The following is an 11,059-nucleotide window of genomic DNA, read 5'->3' on the forward strand; positions in this document are numbered from 1 at the left end:
GTGGAGACCAGCAGTTGGGGCAGAGAGGACAGGCAGCAAGGTGACAGGTGGAGGATCATGTGGGTGAAAAGGCAGCTGGCAGCCCCACAGTTGTTTGCAGATAAACTGGAAGGAACAGCTGGGGAGCAAGAGAGACCAAGCAATTCAGGGTTCCAGTGCAGGAAAAAAGGTCTCAAAACCTCTGGCTGTAAAAACGTCCCAGCCTCACAGGAGAGTTCATTTCAGAGACCCACAGGGTCCTAGAATGTACACAAATCCGCCCACCTTGGAATCAGCATTAGAAAGGCCCAATTTGCTTGTGGGTAGTGGGAAAAATGACTGAAAGCCAGACAAGAGCCAAGCAAGTGGCATTGTTCTCTCTTGGACACCTTCCCCACATACAGAGCCACAACGCAGAGACCAGGGATGCCCTGCCTTGGCGAATACTTGAGGCTCTGCCTTCAATGTAACAGGAGCACTGAGACAAAGAAATATGGTCCAAATGAAAAAAACAGATCAAAGCTCCAAAAATAGAACTAAGCAATGAACAGATAGACAACCTACCAGATGCACAGTTCAAAACACTGTTATTCAGGATGCTCACAGAAATGGTCAAGTACAGTTGAAAAATAGAGGGAAAAGTGAAGCCTATGCAAAGTAAAATAAACAAGAATACACAGGGAACCAACAGTAAAGCAAAGGAAACTGGAACTCAAATCAACAATTTGGAGCAGAAAGGAGAGATAAACATTCAACCAGAACAGAATGAAGAAACAAGAGTTCAAAAAAATGAGGAGAGGCTTAGGAATCTCCAGGACAACTTTAAACATTCCAACACCCGAATCATAGGGGTTCCAGAAAGAGAAGAGAAAGAGAAATATTGAAAAATTATTTGAAAGAATAATGAAGGAGAACTTCCCCAATCTGGTGGAGGAAATAGACTCCAGGAAGTACAGGAACCTCAGAGATTCCCAAAGAAGTTGGATCCAAGGAAGCATACACCAAAGCACATCATAATTACATTACCCAAGATTAAAGTTAAGGAGAGAATCTTAAAAGCAGCAAGAGAAAAGGAGACAGTTGCCTATGAAGAAGTCCCATAAGACTACCAGCTGATTTCTCAAAAGAAACCTTGCAGGCAAGAAGGGACAGGCAAGAAGCAGCTGGCAAGAAGTATTCAAAGTTACGAAAGGCAAGGACCTACATCCAAGATTACTCTACCCAGCAAAGCAATCATTTAGAATGCAAGGGCTGATAAAGTGCTTCCCAGATTAGGTCAAGTTAAAGGAGTTCATCATCACCAATCTCTTATCATATGAAATGTTAAAGGGACTTATCTAAGAAAAAGAAGAAAATCAAAAACTATGAACAGTAAAATGACAAAAAAATTCACAACTATCAACAACTGAACCTAAAAAAAAAAACAAAACAAAACAACTAAGCAAACAACCAGAACAGGAACAGAATCACATAAATGGAGATCAGAGGGGAGGGGGAAGGGGTAGAATGGGGAAAATGGTACAGAAAATAAGAAGCATAAGTAGCAGGTACGAAATAGACAGGGGGAGGTTAAAAATAGTATAAGAAATGGTGAAGCCCAAGAACTTATATGTATGATCTATGGACATGAACTAAGGGGTGGGGGAATGCTGGAGGGTGGGAGGGGTGTGCAAGGCAGAGGGGAATAAAGGGGAGAAAAAAAGTGGGACAATTGTAATAGCATAATCAATAAAATATATTTTAAAAAGAATAGAGAGGTTTTATGAGGAAAAGTGGCATTTAAATTGGGTTCTGAAAGAGGAGAATTTCAGTGAAAGACAAGGGACAGTATGGGTTGTGCTAACAGCCTAAGAAGAGGTTTATGAAATGTTTGGAATCTACTGAGGAACACAACAGCATCAGAGATATATCAATTTAACAATTCATTGTTTTGCTCCTGGCTTTAGAAGCTTCTTAAGGAAAAGAATAATAAAAAATAAAAATAAAAAAAAAGAAAATACAGCAATTCAAAATACAAGGAACACAGCAAAAGAAGTCTTAAGAGGGAAATCAATAGCAATACAGGCATACCTTAAGAAACAGCAAAAATCTAAAATGAACAATCTAAACTTATACCTAAAGGAATGAGAAACAGAACAACAAACAAAGCCCGAACTGAGTAGAAAAAAGGCAATAATAAAGATAATAGCAGAAATAAGCAACATAGATCCCAAACAATACAAAAGATCAATAAAACCAAGAGCTGGTTCTTTAAAATGATAAACGAGATTGACAAACCTTAAAACAGACTTATCAAGAAAAAAAGAGAGAGAGGCCTAATAAATATAATTAGAAATAAAAGAGGGGGAGTGACAACTGACACCATAGAAATGCAAAGATTGTAAGAGATTACTATGAACAATTATATGCCAACAAATTGGACAATATGGAAGAAATGGATAAATTTCTAGAAACATAAAATCTTCCAGAACTGAATCAAGAAGAAACAGAGAATCTGACTAGAACAATTACAACCAAAGAAATCAAAGTAGCTTCACAAGTGGATTTTATCAAACATTCAAAAAATAATTAACACCTACCCTTCTCAAAACTATGACAAAAAATTCAAGAGAAGAGAAGACTCCCAACATCATTTTATGATGCCAGAATTATTTTTATTTGAAAAACAGATAAAAGCATTGCAAAGAAAGAAAATTATAGGCCAATATCTCTGATGAACATAAATGTAATAATCCTCAACAAAATATTAGCAAACTGAATTCAGCGATACATTAAAAAAAATTATACACCATGATCAAGTGGGACTAATTACTGGGATGCAAGGTTGTTTCAATATTCACAAATCAAGTAACATGATATACCACATAAACAAAATGAAGAATAAAAAACACACGATCATATCAATAGATGTAGAAAAAGCATTTGACAAAACCCAGCCCCCAGTTATGATTAAAAAACCTTCAGTAAAGTGGGAATAGACGGTAAATACCTTAACATAATAAAGGTTATATATGACAAACCCATAGCTAACATACTCAATGGGGAAAAACTAAAATGTGTTATCCTTAAGATCGGAAACAAGGATGTCTACTTTCATCATTTGTATTCAACATAGTACTGAAAGTCTTAGCCACAGCAATCAGACAAGATAAAGAAATGAAAGCATCCAGTTTGGAAAGAAAGAAGTAAAATTGTCATTATTTGAAGATGACATAACACCATACACATAGAGAACCTTAAAGATTCTACCAAAAAACTATTGGAACTGATAAACGAATTCAGTAAAGTAGCAGGATACAAAACAAATATCCAGAAATCAGTCGCATTTTTATACACCAATAATGAACTATCAGGTGGGAAACTAAGGAAACAACCCCATTTATAGTTGCATCAAAAAAATGAAATACCTAGGAATAAATTTAACCAAGGAGGTAATACATCTGTACTTGGAAAATTATAATATATTGAAGAAAGAAATTAAAGATAGACATGTGAAAAGATACAAATAAGTGGAAGCATATACTGTGTTAATGGATGAGAAGAATTAACATCATTAAAATGTGCATATTCAAAGCAATTTATAGATTCAAGGCAATTCCCATCAACATACCAATGGCCTTCTTCACAGAACTTGAACACATAATTCAAAAATTTATATAGAACCACAAAAGACCCCAATAGCCACAGCAATCTTAAGAAGAACAAAATTTAAGGTGTCATGCTACCTGATATCAAACTATATTACAAGGCTATAGTAATCAAAACAGCATGGTATTGGCATTAAACTCAAGCGTATAGATCACTGGAACAGAATAGAGAACCCAGAAATAAACCATGCCCATGTGGTCAATTAATATGTAAAAAAAAAGAGGCAAAAACATACAATAGAGTAAAGACAGCCTAGTCAATAAATGGTGTTGAGAAATCTGACAGATACATGCAAAAAAAGAAACTAGACCACCTTCTTACACCACAAATATACAAAAATAAACTCAAAATGGATTAAAGATGTAGATGTAGAACTCGAAATCAAACTCCTAGAAGAAAACATAGGTAGTATATTCTCTTAAATTTTTATTAGCAATATTTTTTTCTGATATATCTCTTTAGGCAAGGAACACAAAGAAAAAAACAAATGGGACTACATCAAACTAAAAAGTTTTTGCAAAGTAAACCATTAATAAAATAAAAGGACAATATGCTGAATGGGAGAACATAACTGCAAATGATACATCTGCTAAGGGGTTAATATCAAAAATTTATAAAGAACTCATACAACTGAACACAAAAACAACCCAAACAATCCAATCAAAAACTGGGCAGATGACCTGAATAGACACTTCTTGAAAGAGGATATACAGTTGGTCAGTAGACATGTGAAAAGATACTTGACTTCCGGTCAAGATGGAGGTATAGGTAAGCATGCTTCACTTCCTTGCACAACCATAAGAAGGATCATAACTAACCTCAAAACAACAACAAAAAAACCCCAGAACTGCCAGAAAATCAAACTGTGTGGAAGTCTGACAACCAAGGATTTAAAGAAGCCATACTCATCCAGGCAGGTAGGAGGGATGGAAACAGGGAGCCAGAGCAGAGAGGACACAGTGTGGTAATGGTGAGATGGCATCAGCAGCTAATAGAATGGACAGTCCCACATTCACATGTGGTGGATAAAATCAGGAAGGATACCTGGGGAGCAAGTGATCCCAGCCCCAGGCCAGACCTTGCAGGCTAGGGTTCCAGTGCTGGGAAAATAAAACCTCATAACTTCTGGCTGAAAAAACCAGTGGCAGTTGCAGTGGTGGAAGAAACTGTCAGTGTCTCAGGAGAGTCCATTTAAAGGGTCCTCATGGTCCTAGAATGCATGCAAACCCACCCACTCTGGGAACCAAAACCAGAGCAAGAGCCAGAGGGGCACCAGTCACATAAGGGGAAGTAGGTGAAGTGACTGGAAGTGGGGCAAGTGCCAAGAAAGCCTCCAGCAGCATTGTCCTTTCTCCAATCACTCCCCCACATACAGAGCCACAAAGTGGGGAAGCAGTTTTCCCTGCCTTGGTTAATACCTAAGGCTCCATCCCATACAACTTAACAGGTACACTAAGACAGGGAGTCAAAGAAGCTCTACCTAGCACACAGAAGCAAACCCAGGGAGGCCGCCAAATTAAGGAGACAAAGAAACATGGCCCACATGAAAGAAAAGAACAAATCCCCAGAAAAGAACAAAACAAAATGGACATAGCCAACCTATCAGATGCAGAGTTCAAAACACTGGTGAACAGGATGCTCAGAGAACTCATTGAGTATGGCAAAAGCATAAGGGAAGAAATGAAGGCTACAGTAAATGAAATAAAGAAAAATCCACAGGGAACCAGCAGTGGAGGAAAGGAAGCCGGGGTTGAAATCAATGATTTGGAACATAAGGAAGAAATAAACAGTCAACCAGAACAGAATAAAGAAACAAGAATTAAAAAAAAAAAAAAAAGCAAGGAGAGAATAAGAAGACTCTGGGACATCTCCAAAATGCCAACATCAGAATCATAGGGATGCAGAAGGAGAAGAAGAAGAGCAAGAAATTGAAAACTTACCTGAAAAAAAATAATGAAAAAAAGTTTCCCTAATTTGATGAAGGAAATAGACATACAAGTCCAGGAAGCACAGAGAGTCACAAATAAGTTGGACCCAAAGAGGACCACACCAAGACACATCATAACTAAAATGTCAAAGGTTAAAGATAAAAAGAGCATCTTAAAAGCAGCAAAAGAAAAGTAGAGAGTTACCTACAAAGGAGTTCCTATAAAATTGTCAACTGATTTCTCAAAAGAAACCTTGCAGTCAAGAAGGCACTGGAAAGAAGTATTCAAAGTCATGAAAAGGAAGGCCTTATAACCAAGATTGCTCATCCACCAAAACTATCATTTAGAATGAAAGGGCAGATAAAGTGCTTCCCAGACAAGGTAAAACTAAAGTAGTTCATCATCACCAAGCTCTTATTATATGAAATGTTAAAGGGACTTATTTAAGAAAAAGAAGAAAATCAAAACTATGAATATTAAAATAACAACAAACAACTATCAACAACTGAATCTAAAAAAACAAAAACAAACTAAGAAAACAACTAGAATAGCCATGGAATCCTAGATATGGAGATCATTTGGAGGGTTACCATTGGGTAGGGGAAGGGGGAGAATAGGGGAAAAGGTACAGAGATTGAGAAGCATAATTGGTAGGTACAAAATAGACAGGGAGATGTAAGAATAGTATAGGAAACAGAGAAGCCAAAGAACTCATATGCACAACCCATGGACATGAACTAAGGGGGGGCTTGCTGGAGGTAACTGGGCATAGGATGGCAAAAGGGGAAAAATTGGGACAACTGTAACAGCATAATCAATAAAATATACTTAAAGATGCTCAACATTACCAATCATCAGATAAATGCAAATTAAAACTATAATGAGATATTCCCTTACACTTATAAGAATGGCTATCATCAATAAATCGACATACAACATATACTGACAAGGCTGTGGAGAAGAGGGAACACTTATACACTCTTGGTGGGAATACAGACTGGTGCAGCTGCTGTGGAAAAAAGTATGGAGTTACCACAAAAAATTAAAAAGCGAAGAGCTTTATGACCCAGGAATTCCACTTCTGGGTATGTATCCAAAGAAACCCAAGACAAATTTAAAAAGATATATGCATTCCTATGTTCATTGCAGCATTATTTACACTAGCTAAGATATGGAACCAACCCAAGTGCCCATGCATAGATCACTGGATTAAAAAATGTTGGTACATATATATGTTGGAATATTACTTGGTCATAAAAAAGAATGAAAGCTTATCACTTGTGACAGCAGGGATGTATCTAGAGGGTTTTATGTTAAGTGAAATTAGAAAGAGAAAGACATATACCATGTAATTTTTACATATATGCAGAATCTAAAGAACAAAGTATATAAACAAACAAAACAGAAACACACTCATACATACAGTAAACAAATTAATGGTTGCCAGTGGGTAGGGAGATTGGAGGGATGGGTGGAAAAGGTGAAGAAATTACAGATTGGTATTTATAAAATCATGGGGATGTAAAATACAGCATAGGGACTATAGTCAGTAATATTTGTCTGTGTATAACTTCACAGAAAACTATGAACCCAAGAGAAAACTATGCGCTAGGTGGGTACTTAAAATAATGGAGGGATCACTTTTTAAGGAATATGATTGTCTATCCACTCTGCTCTATGCCAGAAACTAATATTGGGGTAACCAAAAACTTCATTTGTTTTTCTCTGTAAGATGGTTCTAGTAACGCTTGGTTGTCTTTAACTTCATTCAAAACAATTTTGTTAGATTGTATCATGACAGCTGTCATATCAGCTGTGCATTTATAAAACTGATCACCCCTGGCTGGTGTGGCTCACTAGATTGAGCTCCAGCCTGCAAACCAAAAGGTTGCTGGTTTGATTCCCAGTCAGGGCAAATGCCTTGGTTGCAGGCTAGGTCCCTGGTTGTGGGTGCATGAGAGGGAAGTAATCGATGTATCTCTGGTGCATCCATGTTTCTCTCCCTCCCTTCCCCTCTCTCTCTAAAAATAAATACATAAAATCTTTTTTAAAAAACATTAAAATTGGTGAATGTTTGTGTAACCATTTTAATATTGAAGGTGGAAGAAAATACTCAACATATTTGGCATATTATGCTTCATTGTTTCAAGAAAGGTAAAAATGCAACTGCAGTGCAAAAAAGGAAACACTTATGCAGTGTATGGAGAAGGTGCTGTGACTGATCAAACATATCAAAAGGGGTTTGAGAAGTTTCATGCTGGAGATTTCTTGCTGGACATTGCTCCATGGTTGGGTAGACAAGTTGAAGTTGATAGCAATCAAATCGAGACATTAATCGATAATAATCAATGTTATACCACATGGGAGATAGCCGACATACTCAAAATATTCAAATCAATAAAGTTATTGGTGAAAATGAAAAATGTGTCTTTTATTTTCCAGAAAAACCATATGGATTTTTTGGCCAATCCAATATAAAATAATATTGAATGTCAACTGTAACTTAAAAGTAAAATTAGCCCTAGCTGGTGTGGCTCAGTGGATTGAGCACTGGCCTACGAACCAAAGGGTCATTGGTTCGATTCCCAGTGTAGGGCACATGCCTGGGTTGCAGGACAGGTCCCTAGCAGGGGGCGCACAAGATGCGACCACACATTGATATTTCTCTCCCTCTCTTTCTCCCTCCTTTCCTTTCTCTAGAAATAAGTAAATAAAATTTTTAAAAATTAAATTTAATTAAAAAAATAAAAATATAAATATTGGTAAAGAAAGTATGCACCATCTCTTCTGTTCATTATATAATTGTACATCTAGAAAAACAAGAAATAATAAAAGAATTTTCCAATAAATAGACAAGATTACATGTTTTTGTCTACACTAGCAATAACCATTTAGAACCAGGAATGAAGAAAATATTGCATTCAAAATAACAATAAAAATACTGGATAAGAAAACAAGACCAATACATATGCTGCCTACAAGAGAACCACTTCAGATTGAAAGACACACACAGACTGAAAGTAAAGAGATGTAAAAAGATATTTAATCTAAATGGAAACAAATAAAAAGGTAAGGTAGCAGTACTTATGTCAGACAAAATAGCCCATGGGGCTGTCTGCCTATGCCCTCTCAGGCTATTGTTTGCATCTTTGCCTCCGATCTGCTCACTGACTGTTGACCCTCCCCATGACCACTGCCTTAGGGTGCCATTTCTGTGCCTCTCCTGTCAACATTTACTCCTTTGCTTCTCCCCAGGACTGCCAGTATGTCCTCTGCCACTCTGGGCTGCTGGCTCTCACTTCATTTCTCAGGCTTCCCTTGGGTTCCAGAGGGCTCCACAGGAGAGTTGCTTGGAAGCTGGTTGTTTTACACGCATTTTCTCAGTCATACAGATGAAATTGCCTGTTACTGTGATCTGAACTATGACTCAGGGCATCTACTGCCACTGAATGGGAGAAAAATTCAAGTCAAGTAGGTTCATTCTGATGGAAGTTAGGCAGGCACTGGTGCCCAAAGAGGGCAGACCCAGATCAGAAGGCAGGATGACAAGCCTGGGGAGAGATCAGGGTGTAAAAACAGAGGCATGAACAGGAAAGACCCTTAAGAACTTCTCCAGTTTCAGAATTTGGCTTTGAAGTGAGCCTTGGACCAAAAAGTAAGACAAGTAAGACAAGTAGACATGGGCTGTCTGTGTAGGCCACAGCGAAACTTCAGTGGCTTTCCAAACGTCTTTGGTACAAGGACTCTTGGTCATTCACCCTCCCCACCCTGAATCATTGATTTCCACTTCAGGCCTGTTGCCAACTTGGGTTCAAGTCCCCCAAACTGATGACTAAAGACATTGGTTTTGAGATAAGGAGATAAGTGAGGAACTGAGGGGGAAGGCAGGTGAGTCATGACTGACCCCAGGGGAAGCCAGGGACCCTGAAGATAGAACCAGAGAGCTAAATACTATGCAGAGTCCTGGTAGCCTCTGAGACCATCCCCAGGGCAGAGTCCAGAAGATGGGGAGGGACACCTATAGTTTTATTTGCTTCCCGAGTTGGCGCTTCAGCACAGCTAACCTTTGGTATAATATTAACTGCCACTTCAGCAGTGTTGGATGCCAGGAACAGAAAGAACAAGGTACAGATGAGACGGGTATGAGTTCTAGTTATGTATTTGGCTCAATCAGCACTTATATATCATTGACTCCTTAGGACAAATACATTCTGAGACCTTCACAGACATTAACCCACTTAATCCTCATCATACCACTAAGAGCTTAGTGCTAGTATTACCCCATTTCACAGGTGAGGAAACTGTGGGTTAACAGAAGTGAAGTCACTGGCCCAGTACCAAGCAGCTAATGGGTGATGGAGCTGGGATTGAAACCCTGGCAGTCTAGTTTCTAGGCTCACTGGTGAAGGCAGGGCTGTTTGTCCTAGACAGCTATCTACAGGGTCATCTCTCCCACTTCTCCATGTTGCCCTCCCCCCGCCACAGCATGACCCCATCAAGTTGCCCTTCAGTATCACTAATATTGTATTATGGAGAGGGAGGGAGGGCCTTATTTAAGGGGGCATTTCCCCAATCCTCTGGTCTCTGGGAATAATTTCATTGTCAGTCTTGGAATGGTGGGGAGCAAGAGATAAAGATAGTGGGAGTGTCAGCAGGCCCAGAGCCACACAGGGTTCTCATAGTCCTTGTCCCTAGTCTATCCTCTGAGGCTGATGATTCTGCCCTCAGCTTTTATTTCTGGAGGTGGAGCTTACTGACCCTTCTTACTCATTTAGACTCCCCTCCTTCAGGGAGTCTCAGGAAAGCCCTCTTTCCTTCTTTGAAATGGTCTGTTTTATTGTATTTGGATGGGTTGTTTTAAAGCTGCCTTAAACTTGTTGTGCACGTAAGCAGAGTGCAAATACATTAAAAACAAAATAAAAAGGAGTAAGTGGTTTGCCTCTGGGGCTCTCCAGGCTAGGCCAGCACCTGTTCATTGGGCCTGTTTGTTTCTCAGAAGTATTCCTTTCCGGCTGAGGGTTCTAAGGACATTTACTGGGAGTTGCTTTGCCACTGGTGCAGCAAGCTGTCCTCTGATGAGGTGGCTGTGGAGACAAAGCTGGCCTCAGTTTCACCACTTCCTTTGTGGGGAGTCATACTGACTAGTAGTGACTGCAGAGGAACCAAAGCCATGTTCTAGAAGCTGTGGCAGAAAGGCCATGTCCAGTTAACAAAATTTGTCTTTTGGGGGCTCCAAACTCACCTCTCTCTGTCTTCTTTCCTCTTTAGTGGTATCCCCTGAACCCTTCAAATAGGCCTCTGGGTCTTGTTCCCTCTCAGGTGTGAATGGTACTAACAACTCCGAGAGAAAGGCAATATTCCCCTCTGCCAGTGGCTGGCAGCATTTTACAGAATCGGCTTTCCCAAAGGGACTCAACCCAGCTCAAGAAAGTAACTCTCTAGCTATAAACAACTTCTCTGAGGGGTGAAGTGGTACTTCCCAGGCACTAGGAAGAGAGGACACT

The sequence above is a fragment of the Pteronotus mesoamericanus genome, unplaced genomic scaffold (assembly GCF_021234165.1).
Source record: "Pteronotus mesoamericanus isolate MK-2021 breed Mesoamerican mustached bat unplaced genomic scaffold, CSHL_Meso_final contig_40, whole genome shotgun sequence".
NCBI classification, from domain to species: domain Eukaryota; kingdom Metazoa; phylum Chordata; class Mammalia; order Chiroptera; family Mormoopidae; genus Pteronotus; species Pteronotus mesoamericanus.